The sequence below is a fragment of the Mercenaria mercenaria genome, chromosome 3 (assembly GCF_021730395.1).
Source record: "Mercenaria mercenaria strain notata chromosome 3, MADL_Memer_1, whole genome shotgun sequence".
In the NCBI taxonomy this organism is placed as follows: domain Eukaryota; kingdom Metazoa; phylum Mollusca; class Bivalvia; order Venerida; family Veneridae; genus Mercenaria; species Mercenaria mercenaria.
In genome coordinates, this window is record NC_069363.1 from 70,421,937 (window position 1) to 70,444,153 (window position 22,217).

At 34.4% G+C, this 22,217-nt stretch overlaps 1 protein-coding gene across 1 annotated transcript in view; it reads right to left on the reverse strand.

Moving 5' to 3' along the window:
* LOC128556013 (ubiquitin-conjugating enzyme E2 U-like) overlaps positions 1-22,217 on the reverse strand; it is a 247,655-nt gene that overhangs the window by 191,271 nt on the left and 34,167 nt on the right. The gene's annotated exons all lie outside the window — the stretch shown is intronic.

A 22,217-nucleotide genomic window follows, 5' to 3' on the forward strand; every position in this document is an offset into this window, starting at 1 on the left:
CCACTTTTATTATTCTGAATGCTTAATAAAGTACTTCTAGGTATTTGTATTGCTTTAATAACTCCTGTTTTAATAATTTGTAATGGATAATTTCTTTCTATCAGAACCGCGGCCAAATCTTTCAAACGTGCTTTAAGTATATTTTTGTCTGAAACAATTGTAAAAAATTGAAAAACACGTAAACTAAGCTATGTTGTGATTTGGGGATAGGGGTAGCGTAATGTAATTTTACGCGAAAATGAATTCGGTGACCCCATAATTTTATTCCTTCAATCGATAGAAAATAAAATTTTCATCATCATGTTAGTTTTTTCTCTAATTCTATCGTTTGGGTTTTACATGAGACAAGATTAAAGAATTTTTTTATTCGAAACTCAACGTCATATTTGTCGCTCTGACGTCACTTTAACGTAAATATCGACTTTTACGTTAAAATGATCTCCATAAATTATACACCATTTTAAAGACATTTTAAAATGAAAATATGATGAGAAGAAAGCAAATCGATTTTTGTGGAATGAACAGAACGATTTACAAAAATCGTCTGATGGACGCGAAATCGCGGTTCATCAAAAATGGACGTCAGTGGTCGTTTTTGAAAGTTTGCAGAGAAAAAAGTTACAGAAATATCAAAAAATTAAAATACGCAGTCTATGAGGAATATGCTGAATTTTATATTAATCAAAATTTCGGAACGAAACCCAATAACTTCAAATTAGGCGCATTCCACCTAGGGTTAAAGAAGCTGCAGGTATTTGACTTTTAAAGTTGGTAATTCGAAAATCAAATGTTTCGCTAAGACTCCGCGTTGAGTTGTAGTTTTCTTCACTTTCACATGTTTCTCAAATTCTAAAATGTATATTGTATTTTCGTATATTTCTCAAATTCTAATCTGAAATTCTTTACTGTATTTTCGTATGTCCTCAAATTCTATACTTCATTTCAACTATAAGTCGAGTATAGCTTAAGAGGTAGACTCTTCCACGCGTTTATTCGACGCCGCCCAGGATATTCTGTATTCGCTAAGACAGATCAGTGTAACAGACTAGCCTAAGAGGTAACGGGTCATAACAGGTTATTATTAAAACGTGACAGAATACGAAATGAAATCATACATATAAATTGGACATGCTGATAATAAATATTATACAAAACTGGAAAAAAAAACAGTACACGAAAACACTATTAACATTATCATACAAAATTTGGAAACGAGGTAGGAAAACTAAAAAAATTAGACATATTCAAATGAAGTTATACTTATATCATATGTATATATAAAATGAAAATGATCATATTACAAGTTGATATTATTATATTGTTAATAAAAGAAGACACGAAACAAAACGAAACCACACATATAAATTTGAACAAGCTCTGCTGATAATAAATATTACACAAAACTGGAAAATTAAACAGGACACGAATACAGTACACTTAATATTATTATACAAAACGTGGAGAGAAGAATAGATATGACAACACAATAATTTAAATATATTCAAATAATGTTAAAGCTAATAATAATCAAGACAAGAAACGCACAACACACAACAAAACACTTACTATTTTACAAAACACAAACGAAGCTATTTACACTATATTAACACACACACATACACACACACACACACACACACACACGCACACACACACACACACACACACACACACATTTTTCAGTCTATTTTTTCAGTTTTTGTACTTCACTCTGACTGACCGTCCTCTGATGTTTCTGCCCACATCCCCTGCGCAGATCGGCAATTTTACGTCGACTGCCTCGGTGTGTAGTAGCAGCACCAGCCTGTAGAATTGCAGCCACATGTTCCCGTTCCCCGCTTTGCTGTTTAGCCGGTGATGCCAGCCTCAAATTAAACATGTAGAATTAGATAGCCGTATAGATATAGCAATGTAAACATGTTAAAAAATTACATTCTTTTTATAAATCTATCATTTCAAACTATAATAATCAAGACAAGAAACGCACAACACACAACAAAACACTTTTTATTTTACAAAACAAAAATGGAACTACATGTATAACGTTTTCAAATGTACCCGCTCAAAGGAAATACTATAAAAGTGTTGCATATTTAACGCAGTATGAACGTATTAAGGAGGTAGGTTACCTTGTTACCAGGGTAAATTCAAATTAATTGAACCGCAGTGATTTTTTGTATTTCGTGTAATTTAATGTTTTAACTGCTACAATCTCAGTTCCGTTTATCTCTGTCCCTTCAAGTACAATATTTATCCAGGTTTGAAGTACATGACCCTCTTAAGGTATTTTATATAGAAAGAAGAAGGAAAATACGGATATTTAACACTTTTCAGTGTATTTTGGTTTCATTGTTATCCGTAGAAGTCTGCATAATTAATAGTTTTACTAGTATGCACATTAGCTTTCTAATAAAAGCTTAAAATGTATATGTCGCGGGGCTCGTGTTTCCATGGTAACGCATTTTCTCTCATTTTTCAACAATTATGTATGAAAACGGGTTTTTCGACGGCTTCAGTGCCATTCTGTTATTGACTAACATGGAATATTTGGGTAATATGATTAGCAAAATACCAAGATCTTTACATGGTACTATGTTTTTCTTAAAGTTTAGAGTAACCATGGCAACAGAGATGTTTAAAATAGCTTATATGTTGCTTTTTATCGTGATTTCATATAAAAAAATTTTATATAAAATTATCTTTCTTGTTAATGTAGCTTTAAAATATCTAATTTCTAACGTTAGTAATAGTTTCGTATGAATTGCAGTTAATTTAACAAATTTCACAGCTTAAAATACTTACAGCAGTGCCCGTCGTCTGACATTTTTATTGAATAATCGTTCTGCATGCTGCTATTATTCTCATGGATATTGTTGAAATGAAAATAAAATGCCGAAGCTGTGTTCCTTAAATAGACCAGTGTCAACGCTTTTGAATTTTACAATTAGACATATAGGTCACGGGCTTCGTTTCCATGGTAACATCAATTTAATTCAAGACATCACAATTTTATACTGAAATTTGAACAATTTTAGAGCTTAGTTTTAGTATTTAAGTAATAAATTATCAACGGAAACTGGGAAATAGGTATAACAAATCAAACTGCCCAATTTTTATTTGTAAATGACCGTAATAAGTTACCTTTCAGCCAACTTTATTCCCAATCACATCAGTTACCATCATCCATTTTCTTACATTCCCCATAACATTTCAATATAATTACATAAAAGAAGCAAAATATTGATCATTTTTCAGAGCAAAAGACTAATAAAAAGTATTTCAGCAAATAATGGCTGTTTAAAAATAGTTCAAATAAAGAAAAAGCACAGAATAACGTACTTTCAAAATAAAAGCTATTAATTTTGCGCGGTAACTGACACGTAACGTCATGACGTCATTTTAAGGCAACAATGTTTTGAAGCGTTTCTGCGGCAATTCATTCATTATTTCTGCATTATTAAACCATTAAACATAAGATCGGAGGCAGGTTCAAGATTTATTTCCAGAAGAATGGATATACAAATTAACACATTTAGTTTGTCGTAAACATCGTCGTAAATCGTCACGTTAGCTTCCGGTTGGACATGCGCACTTACAAATATCAAGGTCACCTACCTCCTTAAACAGATTTACGTCCGGATTAATATACTTTTTGTCACTTTATTCACATTTATTGATATCATTTATTTATTCATTCAACTTTATTTGTGTTAATTCATTTCGGGTATACAAACGGCTTTTCTTTTGGGGCTATCAAACTGAAATTCAGCGGGTATTCCAGCGGGATTCACACGAGTTTGGGGATTCTTGTGCGATTTCATTATGAAGCCAATTCTTTTTAAATTCTTCAACATTGCAAACCTCCGACCCAATGATTTCTTATTATTTGGCGGTTGATCATACTTGTTCATTCACAAAATAAGTACCTTAGTTTATTTGGAATTCAATAAATATACGTTTCAGCTTTGTTTATTTATTACATATATTTTGTAAATATTCGCACTAATTTATTTTTGTCTCCGCCAAATAGCGGTTACTTCGAGTGAAGAGTTCACTTTTTATTATATAATATGGTATAAATTCATCATATATGGTGATACATTTAATAACTTTTAAATTTGATAAAAAGTTTTAAGGTCTCAAGTTCATTCATCTTCAGCCGACATAGGTGCTTTTTCTTATAAAAAGGCAAAAGTTTTCATGTCTCTGGAGACTTCCTTTTGGTTAAGGGAAAGAAATAACTTGCACAACTCTAACTTCACTTCAACAGTTTAGCAATAAAACTTTTATTCTAACACGATCCGATTCATTTTCCTATTAAACAAAGAAGGCTGGAGACAGTGATTTATTAAACAACAATTCAGTGTTCTGACGTCACAACTATTACGTCATAGCGTCAAGCGGCGTAACGGCGCGCTGGAAAAGAACCCGATTGAAAACGGGCAAATATCTAATGCATGCCGACAAGGTGTACTTTAAAGTCCTTGATAACGTGTTAGAATCGAAATAATATATCTCATTTAGTGATTTGCTCTCGAATAAATCACTGTTTGTCGTTCAGATGCGTAGCATTATATCACTCGGGCTACGCCCTCGTGATATAATTCCTTCGCATCTGAACTCCAAACAGTGATTTATTCAGCGACAAATCACCGATGAGATATATTATTTCTTAAATAATTTGTAACGGATATTAACTTGATTTTAAACACAGATGCTTACTTATCTACTAACCTCGACAGCCAGCTTGTCGAAGGAAAATGGCGGCGATAAGTGAAACACACGTGTTTGTTAAATATCTGATTGGACCATAGATAAGTTTGATTGGCAGGTGGCGACTGGTCAATTGGTCACATGTATCAATAAATGTTTGGAAAGCCGGACTAAGAATATACCGGCTGGCGGGGGTCGGGGCGTCGGGATGGTACTGGGGCGATATCAAATGGAGGAAAAGCTAATCATTGCTATCCCGGACCCTTAAGGACCGGGGTGAATCCTACCGGATGTGTTAGCTGGAGTGCTGTCCCACCGGGGGTTGGGGGGGGGGCTGTGCTGCCAGATGGAGGAAAGCTAATCATGGCTATCCCGAACCCTTAAGGACGGGGTGAATCCTTTTGTCTGGCTGTGCTGTCCGGCTGCCTTTCGGCTCTGGTCACCCGGTAGTCGGTGTGAACAACTCATAAATAAAATGTGCTAATAAACCTATTATAACAAACAGAGATGCCTGAATTCGGGACCTAACTTAATTCACTCATAAAATAAATAGTCAGCTAGATAGGAGGAGAGAAGGTGACAGAACGAACAGAAAATGGGTGGGGACCTTCATTAAATGGGAGCAAACAATACTGCATATCTTTAAAACAGAAGTCCCGCACCAATGAAGCCTCCCAAACACATTGTATATAGTATTTAGTATTGTTATCTATATAATTTTGTTGTATATAAATGTAATTGCATGTAGATGTCATATATATATAACGTACAAATAACAAAAATGTATTTTAATAAAGGGAGGTAATTCTCATAAAGCTATATCAGTGTGTAAAAAACAACATTTAAATAACAGACCCAACAGGGACTGAAAAACTTCGCCCTTATCTAAAATAAAAGGAAATGAAGCGGAAAAAAGCAATCATTCGACAAGTCAAAACCTTAGAGCAGAATGACAAAAATAAATTAGAAGGTCTAGAACATCCATTTAATTATTACAACAAAAAAAAAACGCGCTAAAAAGCACTTTATTGACGAAATTGCACAAAAGAAAAACAATCCCTGCTGATACACAAAGGACGGAGTATTTGTTTTTGAATAAGTGTGAACTACTCCATTGTCCAATTACCACGCGACACAAGATTGACCATAATATCATTTTGAACACATTGTATTTACTTCGATTAAATATCAGCACTGTATAGTTTCAAACTATAAAATAGTCTAGCGTAACAAGGGCGCAACGGCCTCCGACCTCTAAAAATAATTCGTATCAAAAGATGGAAAATTATAATATTCAAGGTAATTGGGACTTTCAAAATGTGTTCGTATCTACCGATTATTCGTATGAAGCGAGTTCGCTATTAGCGAAATAATTTTACAAAGAAAATAGAAGGACTCGGCCGGGGAATCCGGATTTTGTTCGTTTAATCCGAAAATTCGTATCAAGCGAGTTCGTATTAAGTGGACTCTACTGTATATTTAAACCGCTGCGACCATTAAATTCAAACTTTCGGCCTGGAAATGCAAAAAAAAAAAAAAAAAAAAAAAAAAAAAACAGAATAGAAAAATATTGAAAAATGAAATAATGGCATCAATTTAAAAACATGGAGTAAAACGCTCTAGTCAACATACTTACACATTTATCGATACATATACAATAAGCGTGTAGTCTATAAATAAACTAGCTATCGGGCGTAAATAAATTGTTTTTATAAATGTGTTTTTTAATGTTTTAATATAATACAAGTTAAATCATAGCAAAGTCCCTTCTAGGGCACATCTATATAAATATATAATGATCATCTTGTAAAATTTGGGTTGCAATGTCTGTTTAAAGTATTGGTCATCAGAGTGCGGAACCCCAGAATCGGACACAAGGACAAGACCATTCTACCATATTGACATTCCGTATCCTCCCGTTTAATCAGGGAGTCAGTGACGCAGTGGTTAGCAGTTTGGACTACGCCAGCGATCCGCGTTTGATTACCGGACCCGGATCGATTCCCGGTTGCGGCTGATATCCCGACTAGTGTTCAGTACTGGGTGATTTACTTTAATTTGGTACTGTTTCCAACAGTATCGGTCTAGACTGGATGCTGGGGAGGTAAATGACGCCTGCCGTGAGCTCGGCTGGAAATAAGTTGTTCCATCCATTCCAGGTGAGGACTTTCGTCGGGAAGAAACTTTACTTACTTTTTAAGCGCACCTGGAGGCGTTACATTTTGCACCGAGTGCGTTTATTTCTGTATCAAAATAAAAAAAATATAAAAAAACACTAAAATTTAAAAAAAAGAACTATGTTGTTTTATACTGCCTAAAATGTCAAGTAGGTATTTATGCTAACATAAATTGTTAAATCCAACACCCAAGTAAATACGTTACCACTTTCAGTGGAGTAAATACGGCAATAAGAATACACTGGCTATACACATTTGACCCTGTCAATCCAATTCCACATGTTGCGTGAATTTGTTACATATAATTAGAGGGTCGCAATGGGATTTGTTTTCGCATATCGGACCATGCATTCAAAGGAAACGATAATATTTATTTTGTTGTTTACATGTAAATTTGCTGATATATGTCTATCTGTTTGTACAAATGTTATGCTCTTCAACAATGGAGGAAATAAAAGAATCAATCAATCATCCTATGTTATCCGTGGAACGCGTTCAGTCAGAGTCGTCTCAATTAGGAAGTAATATGTTTAACGTCAGAGATTATTTCTAAGGTCACGAGGTTTGATTGGCCGGCTCGTAATGACAACAGATTTCGAGGTCACTTGCTCAGTCAAGTGTGTCTTACCGGCCCTAAGTATTCCTTCTCAAGAGAAGGAACAATAAAGGTTTAAATGTTATAAAAAAATAAAGTAGTAGAGTATAGATGTAGTCCATGGACAGTGGCAGTTTTCCCCTTGCGTGTTTTGTGTGTAAGTCAGGAAGGGAACCGCGGTCTCCTCTTACATGATGTTGCTTAACAATATTAACTAAATATTCAATAATTTATTTAACTTTTGGCAATTGAGACAAAAATCATAGGAAAATAACAGTAAAAACATTGCAAAAACAAATAAAAACACATAGATCTATCATATTTTGGAACATATCCAGGCATCGACCTGTATTTGAGATCAGGTCTCCAAATTCAAATTTCGCTGGGCCTAGATTGATAAGTTTGGCCGGAAATGGCCAAAACTACGCAGCCTTTAGGAATAAGGTCAGTAATTCGGTCGAAAGTAGCGAAAGAATTCCGTAGTAAATATATCCTAATTTTCCCATTTTCTAGCGCAAATGTTTTAATTGCACCTTTTCACTGCTAGGATACATTCTGCATGAAATGAGACGGTTTTCATGTTTATACACCCCACAAGGCAAGTTTTGCAGATCGAAACCGAAAGTAGGGGTTTAATTGTGCGGACAAGAGCAAATATGTGCCATTTTTAGGGTAGCAGACCACAACTGACTGGCATTTCACTAGGAACTATTCAACCCCTATTTTCTTTTCATTTTGTCGTTAATTTATGATAGAACTTTCATGAAAAATAGGGGTAGGAAAAAGTGATGTTCTATAAAGATACGCAAAGACGACCTGATGTTGTCGTTTTTTATATGAGACAAAACTACTGACCTTCAACCTGTAAGAACAGTCTATAAATTTCGTGATTCTTTTTTACTTTATTGTCAAACTTTCATTAGAAGATATATGATATAATTTGTTGAAATGTTTCGGTTACAAGAAATCTTTTGCATTCATTGTTTGAAAATGTGAAAAATATTTGCCGTCGTAGATTTCCTTTCTTATTCTTGAGGATGCTGGCCGCGGCGTGGGGTTTCAAAACGAGGCTTAGTGTGAGTTTTGTTAACAAAGAAAAAAGATTAAGATGGTAAGAGGGTAACGGTTTAAGAGTAACTTTCATCAAGGATGCGACGTTTTTCAGCCTTTCAACGGTATGCAATGCACCGCAATATCAGTTATAGCTTTATTAGCCTTTTTTCCAATCCATTGTTACAGCTTTCCGGCGACAAGATGCTCTGCATCAAATTTTACTTGTTTTCTCTATGATAAAATTCGCAAAAATGTAATGAATACAGTCCATGAGCGAAAATGGAAACATATATGCAACCATACTCTCATCGGTTGTACGTTCCGTTGTATTCTGTCTTGATGAAACTTTTTTCATGTTTTCATATAAGACGCGCTTAAAGGTGGAATAGCACTTTGTAATTTTTTTATGAACCTGCATATGATTTTGATATCATATTAAAGTAGAAATTATCCCCGGCATGAAAGTGTAACTGTTTTCTTGGTTATTAGTGAAACTTTTTGGCTATGACGTCGCAAACATTACCATGCACGTCTGTTTTGGCGCCACGTTAAAAAGCGATAAAAAATCGGTTTATTTTCTCTCATTTGTTTATTTTTCAATTTACGGCAATGAAATTTACATCTTTATGTGTGTTATACAAAGGTCTACGGCGCTGGATGGTATTTGTCATTTTTGTTTTCAAAACGATGGAACAAAAATGAAGAAAAACGACATTCTCAAAATTTTAGTTTTATTGAAAAAATAGCACACCCGTTTAATTAACGGGAAAACGGCTCGAATTTTTTTTGCCAAAATTTTATATATTCAAGTTAAAATTATGTTTAATAAAATTTCAAAAAATTGAGAACTTTTACCATCTAGTATTCTTTTTAATCACTGATTTTGTCCCCTATCCGACGAACAAAAAGTGACGTCAAAGTGCGTTCTTACATACAACGCGGGTATGGTTTCCTAAGAATATTCTATATACATGTACTTAAGAAGGCATGTATGCACTGAATATTCCCCTATAAATGTACTTCATTTTTCTCAATTCTTAATTGTTATATAATAAAAATATTTCATGAAAGAATTTTGTTTGATCTGGCAAAAAATTGCCGTCATGTAGGCAATCAAAGTCATTTGAAAATATACCAATTTTTCATTTTTTACGAAAAGAAAATTGTTTGAAAATTTTAATAGCTGAAGAATGTAAAAGCTGAAGAACGTTAAAGAAGGATCTCGAGCCCGCCCGCTTCACTCAGTAGTGAGAGCGCAGATCTGCGGATCGCGGGTTTGTGAGTTTGAGCCCTGAGCGAGGCACGTTCTCCGTGACGATATGATAAAAGACAGTGTCTGAAACCATTTGTCCTCCACCTCTGGTTTATGAGGGGAAATTGGCAGTTACTTAGCGGAGAACATGTTTGTACTGGTACAGAATCCAGGAAGACTGGTTTGGTCAACTGCCCGCCGTACTTAAATGAAATACTGCTGAAAAACTCAAGACAAACAATCAAAAGAAGAATCTCATGACTACAGTGAGATCACACGAACATGTGACATAACAGATTCAATCAAGTGTAGTGATAAAGACAATGTCTTACAGGAAGACTTTTCCGCAGGCGGTAAATATCTTTTTTTTTTCTAAAATGTAGTAGTGTTTGACAATACCTTGTTTTCCTTTAAAATTATAAAACTTTGCAGTGATAGGTGTTGTAATATAGATGTTTAGATTTTATACATGTACTGTTACCTTTGCTAGTAACTTAAGTAACAGTTCGTGCTTTATTTTGTTGAGATTCAGAGTTGTCACAGTTTTGATAATTTCAGTTTCAGTTCACGCTTATTATTACATTGATAAATAAAATTCAGACGTATGCGTACATTTGTGATTAAAAACTTTTTCAAGCGGATGTTAATATATACTATGGTGGTATGTTTAGAACATGCATCTATGTTTTTAAAAAGATTAATTTTTTTCGCGCGCATGACATCTTATCTCGTGGTCACGACATCTTATCTCGTGTGCAAGAAATATTATCTGGAGCGCACGACATTTTGGCATTTTAAAACTAGCATGGCGCACCGGCCTTCCGCAGTCTCATTACTACACTACTATAAACGAAACCCGCTTCCAAAATGATAAAAATGGAATTACTAAATAATAAATTATAAAATATATAAAAAATTAGGCGCTGTGCCATTCAGTTATTTCGCCTATCTGAACATCTCCACCACTCCTACCGCCCCCCCCCCCCCCCCCGCCAATCAACAAAAAAGAAGATATTAATAGAAAAAGAAACGTCGTATCAAGTTTGGCCTTCCGGAATAATGAAATACGATTGAATTAATCAAAGTTGCGATAAAAAGTGGTGAAAGTAATGAATAATTATGATATATTTGTCTGTCCCCAACGAAATATTCGATATACTCTATCCCCACTTACCTGACCCCTATCCACCCCACATCCTGAACAGACCATCGGTGAGTCCAACAGTGACACGATGTGACTTTTAAATAACAAAATTTTTCATGTCAAATAGATACAGGGAAATATTCATGCATGAGTGCATGCAAGCGTGTGTACGTGTGTGCGCGCGTGCGTGCGTACGTCCGTCCGTCTGCCCGGTTAATCTTTGTCCAGATATTAACTTCATCGTATATTTTGAAAATATTCTATGCTTTACTCAGTGAGATTGATTCTCGCGAGCAAACATAGGACCTATATCTGTGAGGTAAATGTAACAATTGACTGAGGGGGTTAGACAAAGGTTGTGCTCACAAAAATCATCACACTGCATTTAGCATTTTCCCAATGTGGAGCAACAAAAATTAAACAGACGAATGTTGAGAATGACGTCGCACTGACACAGTTTTAATCATATAGCGGCTTTTCAGCTTTTGATGATGGCGGAGACCCTATGTTCCCGTTTGTGCATTATTCAAGGGAAGAGCGCAGTAGATTATATGCGCGCACGAGATGAAATGTCGAACACACAAGACAAGATGTCATGCGCTCGATATAGGACGTCGTGGGCTCGAGATAAGATGATTTAATCTAAAATAAATGTCTTTTTCCTAAACATAACATCGCATAATATAGTGCTGGTATTTCTTAAAATATTAACACTGTAAAGTTCGATCTTGTTTGTAGGGGTTTTCCTATGAAGAATAAAGACATTAAAAGTATGTCAACATTCAAATTATTTGCTACAATTATTTGCAACTTTTTTTTTCCAACAGGATGAAATGCTTACATTTGCACATTGTCGTGACCGTGAGCAGGGCATACGCGCAATATTAACTGACAAGGTCGGAAAAAGTGCTAGTGTAACTAACATGTCAAAAATAATGAACTCGTTGTCATCATATTTTGATAGCAAATGAAAATGTACTTTAGCAAATGCAATTTTAGTGTACGTTTCAGCGCTATTGTAAGAGCACATATACGACAGCAGTGAAATCACTCTACTCATCTGTTTATGCTTGTGTTAGGGTTAATTCCTTTAAGACAGACTGGTTCAGTGTACAAACTGGTTTGAGACAAGGATGTATGTTGTCACCCATATTGTTTAATTTGTATATCAATGACTTAGCATTGTATTTAAAGTCTCTGGCGATTGGTGTCTCGTTTGAAAATGAAAATATTTGTATTCTGATGTATGCAGATGACATAGTTTTACTAGCTGAAAATGCACATGACTTGCAAACTTTATTAAATGCTTTAAATGACTGGTGTAATACCAATTATATGAATATTAATAATGGTAAAAGTAAAGTTATACATTTTCGACCTGTGTCTGTTCCAAGATCAAACTGTATTTTTATGTGTGGTAATGTGATTGTCGATACTGTAGATAAGTATATATATCTTGGTATAGTCTTAAATGAATTTCTTGACTATAATGTAACTGCAAAAGCGGTAGCTCAAAGTGCAAGTCGTGCGCTTGGACTAGTTATTGCTAAATGTAAAGCCATTGGAGGGGTGCCTTATGATATCTGCTCTAAACTGTATGATACACTTGTTTGGCCGGTAATCAACTATGGGGCAGCTATATGGGGTTATCGGTCATACTCTTGTATTAATGCAGTGCATAATCGAGCCATGCGTTTTTTCTTATGTGTTGGTAAATATACACCTAGTGCAGCACTTGCTGGAGAGATGGCTTGGCAGCCCCCTATAGTACGTCAATATAAAACTGTTTCAAATTTTTGGGTGCGTCTTTGTAATACATCTGCGGATAGAATTAACAAGCGAATTGCACAATTGGCTATTTCTAAATCACGTGTGTCATGTAAGAATTGGTTTTTCTATGTTAGAAATATACTAACTGAATGTAATTTAAACAACTACTGTGGCATAAATAACCATGTGTCTAAACGAGTTGTCGTAGAAAATGTTGTGAAGATATCAATGGAAAAATTTGTACACAATTGGGCATACTCTATTAACAGAATTGACAGCACGTCTGGTAGAGGACGGAACAAACTTAGAACTTACTGTATTTTGAAATCCGGTTTTTGTGTAGAAAGTTATTGTAAAATGATAATGCCATTGCAACATAGGTCAGCATTTTGTAAATTTCGCTGTGGTGTTGCACCTATAAGGTTGGAAACAGGCCGGTACGAAAATTTAAGTCTGGAAGATAGAAAATGTCCATTTTGTGATGTTGTAGAAACAGAAAAACATGTAATTCTTAGTTGTAGCTTGTATGATGATTTGAGGGAGACTTTATTCCACCATGCATTGAATGCCGAACCTAATTTCCTTGCTTTATCAGAAACTGAACAGTTTATTGTGTTGTTCACATATCCATCATTAGTCAGAAGATGTGCCAAAACCTGTAGTGATATTTTAAGTAGAAGACAATTTTATCTTTGTAAATAATGCTAAGGTACACTTTTACAATTTTTTTACCTCTGTAAAAAAAAAAAAAAAAAAAAAATGTTTAGCTCCACTGTTCGAAGGAAATGGGTGCTACTCTCCTAGTGCCCTGTTGTCGGCGTGTGCCTTTTCTTTTTGGCTAAGTTTTTTTTTTCAGCAACCTTTGCTTTTCTTTGTTCTTTGTGCTTAAAGCTTAATGTAACTTCATGTTAACATTGCTCCGCATGCAAATTAAATATGCAGGGGCTGGGCCGATACTTAAGGTCAAGGTCACCAAGGTGTTATATTTAGATTATTTTCAAGGAATTTTTTTTTTTTTTTTTTTTTTTTTTTTTTTTTTTTTTTTTTTTTATATATATATATTTGTTACTATTGCTTGTATGCTATTGATAAATTGACATAAATACTGTCCGGCATGCAAACGGGGTATATGAGGGGACTAGGCACACTATACCTAAGGTCAAGGTCATGTTCCCGGATGCTTCCTTTATAGACATAGTGTTAGTATGTAAGTAGAGGTCTTTATTGTGAAATAAATTTATTTTACCTTCAAATTGCTGAATAGTGGAGCAAGCTGTCTTGTAGACAGCTCTTGATATTTGAATGATTGTTTTATTTTCATGTATAATTTTTGATAAGAAGTGGGTGCTAATTAGCTCATCAACAATTTGATGAGATAAAATCATTTTACTTTTTTTCAGTACTGCTAAATTTTAATTTGGCTGCTTTCTTATATATGGTTTTATGGGCATGCCTCAACATTTTATTTGAGCTTATTAGCAGCTACATCTTTCTTTTAACATGGTGTTTTAATAGTCAAAGTAATACTGATATGTTTTAGCTATAAGTCTCTTATAACTCTTTTATAGAGTGGCAGTGTGCATTTTATTGATATTCTATTATGTATATTATGTAATATATGTTGTACACTGATGAGACTGAAATAAAGAGAGTATATATACGAGTAGCATTTCATGTCTAAATTTCGTATTTTTTTAAACTCCCAAGTTGTTGAAATTCAGAATACGACAGCTTGTGCAATTTCATTGTACACGCTTAAAATGCACTTGTAAAACATAAATCTGTATGTGTAGCGGGCAAAATGATGGAATTTATTTTTAAAAATTATGCAAGTTTTTTTCTAACATCCATAGAAGTTCACTGCACGTACGTCTAACAGTTTGGGATCGCATCGATATTGCGCGGAACAACCTATATCGAATGGTTAATCAAATGCAATAATTCTATAAGACTATGTGTCTTTCATTCTTATCCTTTCCTACTTATCTTGTTCAAACTATGATGTATGTATTTAATTTGTATATGTATTACTGGGAATAAAATATGTTTAAACTAAATGCAATAATAATTTTTCCCAACTGTTATAAAAATGAGTTAATGCAGATACTGCTTGTGTTCTTTTCATTCAATATTCAACATTTTTCTCTTATGTTCAGTGGTTTATTCCTGTTATTAGATGTTTTTTTTTCAGTAAAAAATGTTCTGAATAGAAAATAGAATAGAATTCTTTTATTACCTCCACACAGGAAGAGTGCGTAATATGTTATACATGCGAGTAAACATTTAACATAAAGTATTTTTTAAAAAGAAAAATACATAAAACAAAAATACTTAAAGCTTGATACTTTGCTATTTCTGTCATATGCACATACAAACAAAGCGCAAGTGAAAACGTATTGTATCTGTTCATCCATATTATTCTACTGACGCAAGATGAATTAGATAGAGTTTATGCGTTATATTTTGACGTCACATTTTACTGACGGATATGTTTAATAAACCATTGATTAATCAAAGTACTGAGAGGACTGATGGGGGCAATGCTTTGCAGTTTCAAGACTTGATGTAACCTATTCATGTCAGGGAAGTACATACAGGCATAATGTAATGCACTTGCGTGTGGCAAGAAATGGAGTGATCACAACTTTAACAGTGCACAAAAATAAAAATTATTAACTTTGTGTTCAATACACTTCTATATTTTGTTCAAAAGGTAAAGATAAAAAATCTAGTCTTATCCAATAGCAGTTTTCATCGACAAACAAAAACCTTTTATTACCAGGTTTGATAAAATGAAAAAGATAAAGCTAGACAATGTATTTCAATCTCTTCAATACTTCTGTTTGCGCTCTATGTCCTGACATCATGTGTTCTTGACAGTCTAACAGAAACAGACAAACTTTGTAACACTTTATGAAAGTTTGGAAAGAAAGTCAAAATATTCAAATATGTGAAAGTTTAAAGGAACAGGATTTCCTTGAACTGACATTGAAAAAATCTAGACTATTTGTTCTAATGTGTACAATACTTATCAATTAAAAAAGTCAGGAATGTTTTTTGTTACTAATAAGCATCATTTTAATAAGGAGTCGTCATTAGTTAACACACAAACACCTGTAAAAATATTTTTATAGATTTTTTTCCCATTCCAGCTATTGCTAAAATTCAGTAACTGTTTTCTTAAAAGTACACATGATATATGATAATATTATTATCCATATTGTTTGGTATGTTTGTTGACCAAAATAACATTGTCTGTTTCAATTTTAGGTTATTTAATATACACTTGTATTTCAAACTATCATTATCATAATTATATAAGAAATACATTAAACACTATGAAAACGGTGATTCGTCATATCAATGAACCTACCGAATTGGCGTATACAGTTAGGTTCCAGTAAATTAGGATACGAAACGCCCGTGGAAAAAGAACAAGATTTCCCAGGTGGTTCTGCCTTCGAATATCACCATCAGAAAATATTTGCACCCTCAGATAGATGAAATACATAAAACTGGTAACATAAATGAACATCTACAGGGATGATTACCAATAAAATGAGGCCAAAATATAACGGGCACCTGTGGCAAGTTATCATCGCGGAATGGTTGATTACCTCCCATAGCAAAAATTACTCGGTCTGAAAAATGATGAAAACGTATGTGTACGCGCAGTTATAACAGTATTTAGCGCACTTTTTACGTTAAACGATAATTTTCCTGCAGATAAATACCAGTTTGATCAGCGTATATTCAGGAAGCTCTCTCCAATTCACAGTACATATTCATATCGACGCACTCTGCGAAATCTGCTATATCGGCGGTTTCTTTGCGTCGGCACTGCTGATTTTGTGCTATAAGCAGTGCCCAGGAGGGTATGGGAGGCGAAATATCGAGCTGCCATCCATGATCATAGGAATGCTGCTCAAAAATAAGTAGAGCACGGAACATAAGATTGTTTTTTCTATGTTTTATATTGACTTTACTTTTTAATTATCAGCGATTTTGCCCGCAACTCGATGTAATTTGTTGATGGTGTACTGACATGGAACACTAGTCCGACTTTTTCCACAGTCTTTAACCAGTTTTTGCTTTGATATCATACATATCAAGCACACTATTTGTATTCATTTATCAATATTCTTCCAAATAATAAAGATCAATAGGCCGAAATGTAAATGGATCTTTTTTTTTTAAACCACCATTCTCATCCATCAGATATCCGTCAAAATCCCGGGACGAACGTTCATCCGGGGAACCACGGTAGACCTCTGGTATGCGAGAATGAAAACCACTTACTTTTGGTTTTGTCGTGGCACCGCAGTCTCTCTGCATACCAGTTTTTTTTCCTTCTTTTTTTGCACAGGCAGGCTCTCTGCATTACGCACAGAGTGGCTTTAGGGCTAGTGACTTTTTGGAAACATTATAGCTTAATTAATTTGGAGTGCTTATCTGACTTTTTATAACTGCCAACCGGTTTACAGCGTAGCAAAGAATCGCCGGTGCCGACGCAAGAAACCGCCGATAAAGCATATATTTTGCAAAGGGTCCGCCGATATGGATATGCACCGTGCAATTGTGTATTAAATTTTAGTAACTATTTAGTTTAAACATATTTTATTTCAAACATATGTGCATATTACAATTTACAATTTACAATATTGTTATCATACATGCTGAAAAAGGATTAGATCCGAAAGCTGAGCTTATAAAGGTCTTCTCCTATATGGGATAACTTACAGTAAATTTGGCAGTTTGTTTGAAATGTGTTATGGAACAAAAATTTATTTGATATGCATTGAATCGAAAAAATGACATGAAACATTAGTATCAAGTTATATTAGGACAATGTTTTGAAAAAATCGAGATTAGAAAATAGAAGTTTATTGTAATTAGTAATTATAACATTAAAAAATGAAAGAAATTTTATGCATATTAAGAAGATTCCTTCCGATAATAAGATCTGCATAAACAAATAATAATATAAATAGTGAAGTAAAAGGCATCCAATAGAAATGAGAGGAAACAGAAATAAATGTATGAGGTTTGGTTTGGATTGATGAAGGTTTGGAGCAAAATGGAAAGTTTCTTAATGTAGTTAAGCTCATGGAAAACGTTTACTTTCCCTAATGTAGTTTTGAACTGCTAGGAATATACTGTTATTGATGTCATCGCTAAGATTCTGGTCACCGTACAGAAGAGTGTGCAGAGTGACAGTGCAGAAGCTGGAGGTTGTTTGAAGGAGTCTTCTACGGATATCGTTGTAACCTGGACATTCAAAGAAGAAATGATGATTGCTCTCAATGCTTCCGCACTGACAAAGGGGTGAAGGATAGATGTTTTTCTTGTAGAGATGTTGGTTCAGAGAGCTACACTCAGTACGCAGCCGGGCATGATAAATTTGCCATTTCCGTGCACCAATGTAGAAGTGTTTTGGACATGTACTGGTGTTTCGTGTTAGCTGTGATTTAAAGGAAGACAAGGTTGGTGAATTCTGTATTTCTGACGGTAAACTATTCCATTCTCTTAGAGCAGATGGTAGAAAGGAGTTGTAGTAAAGAGAAGTCCGAGTGCGTATACCTTGGATATCATCAACATTGCGTAGGTTGTATCGAGTTACTTCACCAACAGATGGGGGAACTAAAGCTGAAAGGTAGCCAGGAGAAAGGCCATTTTTCATTTTGTACAATAATATGAGTTTATGGTTTCGTCTCCGGGTTTCAAGAGATTCCCAAGGAACTTCTTTATGAAGTTCACGAAAAGATACTAGCTGAGTAGTTCCAGATACAATTCGGGATGCTTCATTCTGTATTTTGTCGAGTTCTTGTTTCTCATACTGAGTGCAGTTTGAAAAGATAACATCAGCGTATTCAAGAAGTGGTCTTATAAAAGAAAGATATATTATTTCCAAAGATTTCCTATCAAGTTGAAATTTTAGTTTGCGCATGATATGGATGCGTTTCCATGCCTTTTCTGTAATATAGGTGATATGCGTGTGCCAAGAGCCATCTTCAGATAAGTGAACGCCAAGGTGTTTATGGGAAGTAACAGAGGCTATTGGATGATTGTGCATAAGAAGAGGTGGATGGAAAGGTTTTGATGTTTTTCTTGAAATTACCATTGTTTCTGATTTAGATGGGTTGAATGTGACTAGCCATTTGTCAGCCAAATCTAAGATTTTGTTGATATCGGACTGAAGAATACCTGCAGCAGGTACCGGGTGATCAACAATTATGTGAAGACTAGTGTCATCGGCAAAAAGGTGAATATGAGAACCAATGTCTTCCACTATGTCGCTGATATACACTAAAAACAGAAGAGGGCCAAGGATAGAGCCTTGGGGAACTCCTACCTTTATTGTAGACCAACCAGACATGGTACCTGGTAGAATAACAGCCTGTCGCCTATCAGAAAGGTAATCATAAAACCAGTTTAGAAGAGGTCCCTACACACCAGCTTTTTGAAGCTTGAGAATTAAACCTTGGTGCCAAACTTTATCGAAAGCTTTGCTTATATCAAAAAAGACTGTGCGAACTTCAAGGCCATCATCTAATGCCTTACAAAAGCTATTATACAAATATGTGAGTTGGTTAACTGTTGAATCTCCAGGTTTGAATCCGGACTGGACAGAAAAGATTAAATTATTTTCATGAAGAAAGTTAAAAAGATATTTAAATATGATGCGCTCAAAAACCTTTTCAGTACAGCAAAGAAGAGAAATCGGTCTGTAGTTATTAGGCAGAGATGGATCGCCTTTTTTTGAAGATGGCACAGACATGAGCATCTTTCCAGATCTGAGGCACCTTTGCACATTGCAAGGAATAGTTGAACAAGGAACAGAGTGGAAATTTTATTTCTGAAGCTGTTTCTCGCAGGATACGGTTGCTTGTTTCATCAGGCCCTGAGGCTTTATTAATTTTTAAAGATTTGAGAGCGTCCTCAACGTCTTGGGGTGTGATGGAAATAGATAGAAGCTTATTTAAGGGTTCCTGGTAGAAGTTATTTTGCAAGTCTTTATTTGAGTTGTTAAGTGACGACTGACTACAAAAAAAATTGTTTAAGAGTTCAGATTTTATTTTCTTATCAAAAACCAGTTCTTGGGTGTTAGGTTGTTTTAGTGCAGGTATTGTTTGTTTATCGTTAGTGGATAAAAACTGTTTGATTAGCTTCCACCAGTCTTTTTGTGAAGTAGACTCTAATTTAAGCGACTCTGCCATTTTAAGGAAGTGGTCATGTTTTGCAGTGCGAATAAGTGTTACAACTTCATTTCGGATGTGTCTAAATTTATGCCAGTGAGATGGATTTTGTGTTCGCTTTGCTCTGTGATATAATTTCTTACGTTTACGAATCAGTTTCTTTATATGTGTTGTTATCCATGGATTGTCATTTGGTTTCACGGTGATTGTTCTTGTGGGAATAAATTCTTTTGAGAGTTGAAGAAGTTTGTTAGTGAATGACGTTGTGTAGATATCAATGTTATCATCCTTTAGAAGATCCCAATTAGTGTTCCTAATTTCACGTCTTAAAGCGTTGTAATCACCTCGATCGTATAACCATACATGCCATTTAAAGGTATTGGCTGGAGGTTTAGAGAATGCAAAAAGGGCATAGATAGGACAGTGATACCGTTGATTCTGGTCAAGTATTGGCTCTCCGACCCCAGAAGTTACAACACGGTGACTACACGAAACGAGAAAGAGATCAAGTAAAGAGGAAGAGAACTCTGTGAAGTGGGTTGGCTCAGTAATGAGTTGGTCGAGATTGAACTGTTGGCAGATAGAAAAAAGTTTGCGACACAAGTTCGGATTGGAGGGACTGAAATTAAAATCGCCAGTTACAATGATGTCTGGTAACAGATTCTATCTCTAGTAACTATTTGAAATTCAATTCATTTTTATGCAACTTCTGTGGACAAGACATTTTGATTAACGATTTACAGTTGCTTTCGACAGGAAGGTCTAATACGTATCAGTTGTTCCAGCTTTCGACATCAAAGTACATAAATATGCCTTTAATTACACAGTTTGATTAGTAATAGTATCTTGATAGTAGTTTGTTATAGTATACTATTAGCTCATTTGCATATGAATTTTTTACTAATTCTATACTAATGGTATACTGTATACGATTAGTTGTTTGTTATAGTAGTTTGTTACCCTGTTTTTTTTTCGTTTGGGAAGCTTTAAAAATGTTCTTTATAGTTGGTGTAAAACAGAAGTAATCTGTTCATAGTTGATTTTACGAATTCGAACAATGAGAGAAAAATCTACTGACGATTATTAGATTAGATAATAATTACAAAAAATCAAACTGTCAAATTAATTATCCCTCCATCTTCCCCCGAACCAAATAAGTCATAACTTCAAACTGACGGATAAGTATTGATTTTTCTACCTATTCTATTTCAAGTAAAACACTGTTTTTTTTTTATTTTATTTTTTATTATTACCTTTTATATAGTATTATTTTTTATAATAACATATCTCTTGAAAATATTTTCTTAGACATGCTAAAAGTATTTCATTTCAGCACTGTATTTTCTGAAATAATATTTTAGAAAAAACACCTGCACAGAAAAGATATTTTAACAGATTGCGAATCGGGATCTGTAGGATGTTGCCGCATATTTATAGATTCTCCTACTGATAAACGGTACTGACCGCCGCAAACTGATAAAGTTTCTCAATACACATCCACAACAGTGTCGAGGCACGGCGATGAAAAAAATCAATAATCTATCGGCTTATCAGTGGCGTTGCAATGCCATAGTAGTTGCTATTTTCACGCAGAATCATGAACACATTTTTTTGAGCGTATTGAAACTAGTTATTGGATTTCAGAATAGGTCACATGATCAAAACAAGTGTCGGTTTTTAGAATCGATCACGTGATCAAATCAAGCGTCTTTATTATTCTTACGCATAAGAAGAGCTATTATAATTTATATTTATAATGCAGTTTAGTTTTCTTCACATACTGTTGTTAATATAAAATGTGTAGATCTATTTAATTATGTCTGGATCAAAAATATAATTGCAAAATGCAATATGAAAGTTATGTTTGGTAAATACTTTGGAACTTGTTTTCTGTGTTATCAGGTTGGTCATAAGCTCGACAAGAAAGTTGAAAGACGGTTTGTTAACTCTGGGGTCATTGCCCCCAAAAAATAACTGGGTGGTAAAAGTACTTATTTTTTTCAATATTTCGTCAAACATAAGTTTATCTTGAAAATAAAAAAAAAATGGCAAAAATATTTCGAGCCATTTTTCCGTTTAATAGACAAGTGTGCCATTTTTTCTAAAAATCTAAAAAATTGAGAATGTCGTTTTTCTTCATTTTTTTTTCATAATTTTGAAAACAGAAGTGACAAATACTGTCTAGCGCCGTAGACCTTTGTATAACACACATAAAGATGTAAGTTTCATTGCTGTAAATATAAAAAAATAAATAAATGAGAGAAAATAAACCGATTTTTTATCGCTTTTTAACGTGGCGCCAAAACAAACGTGCATG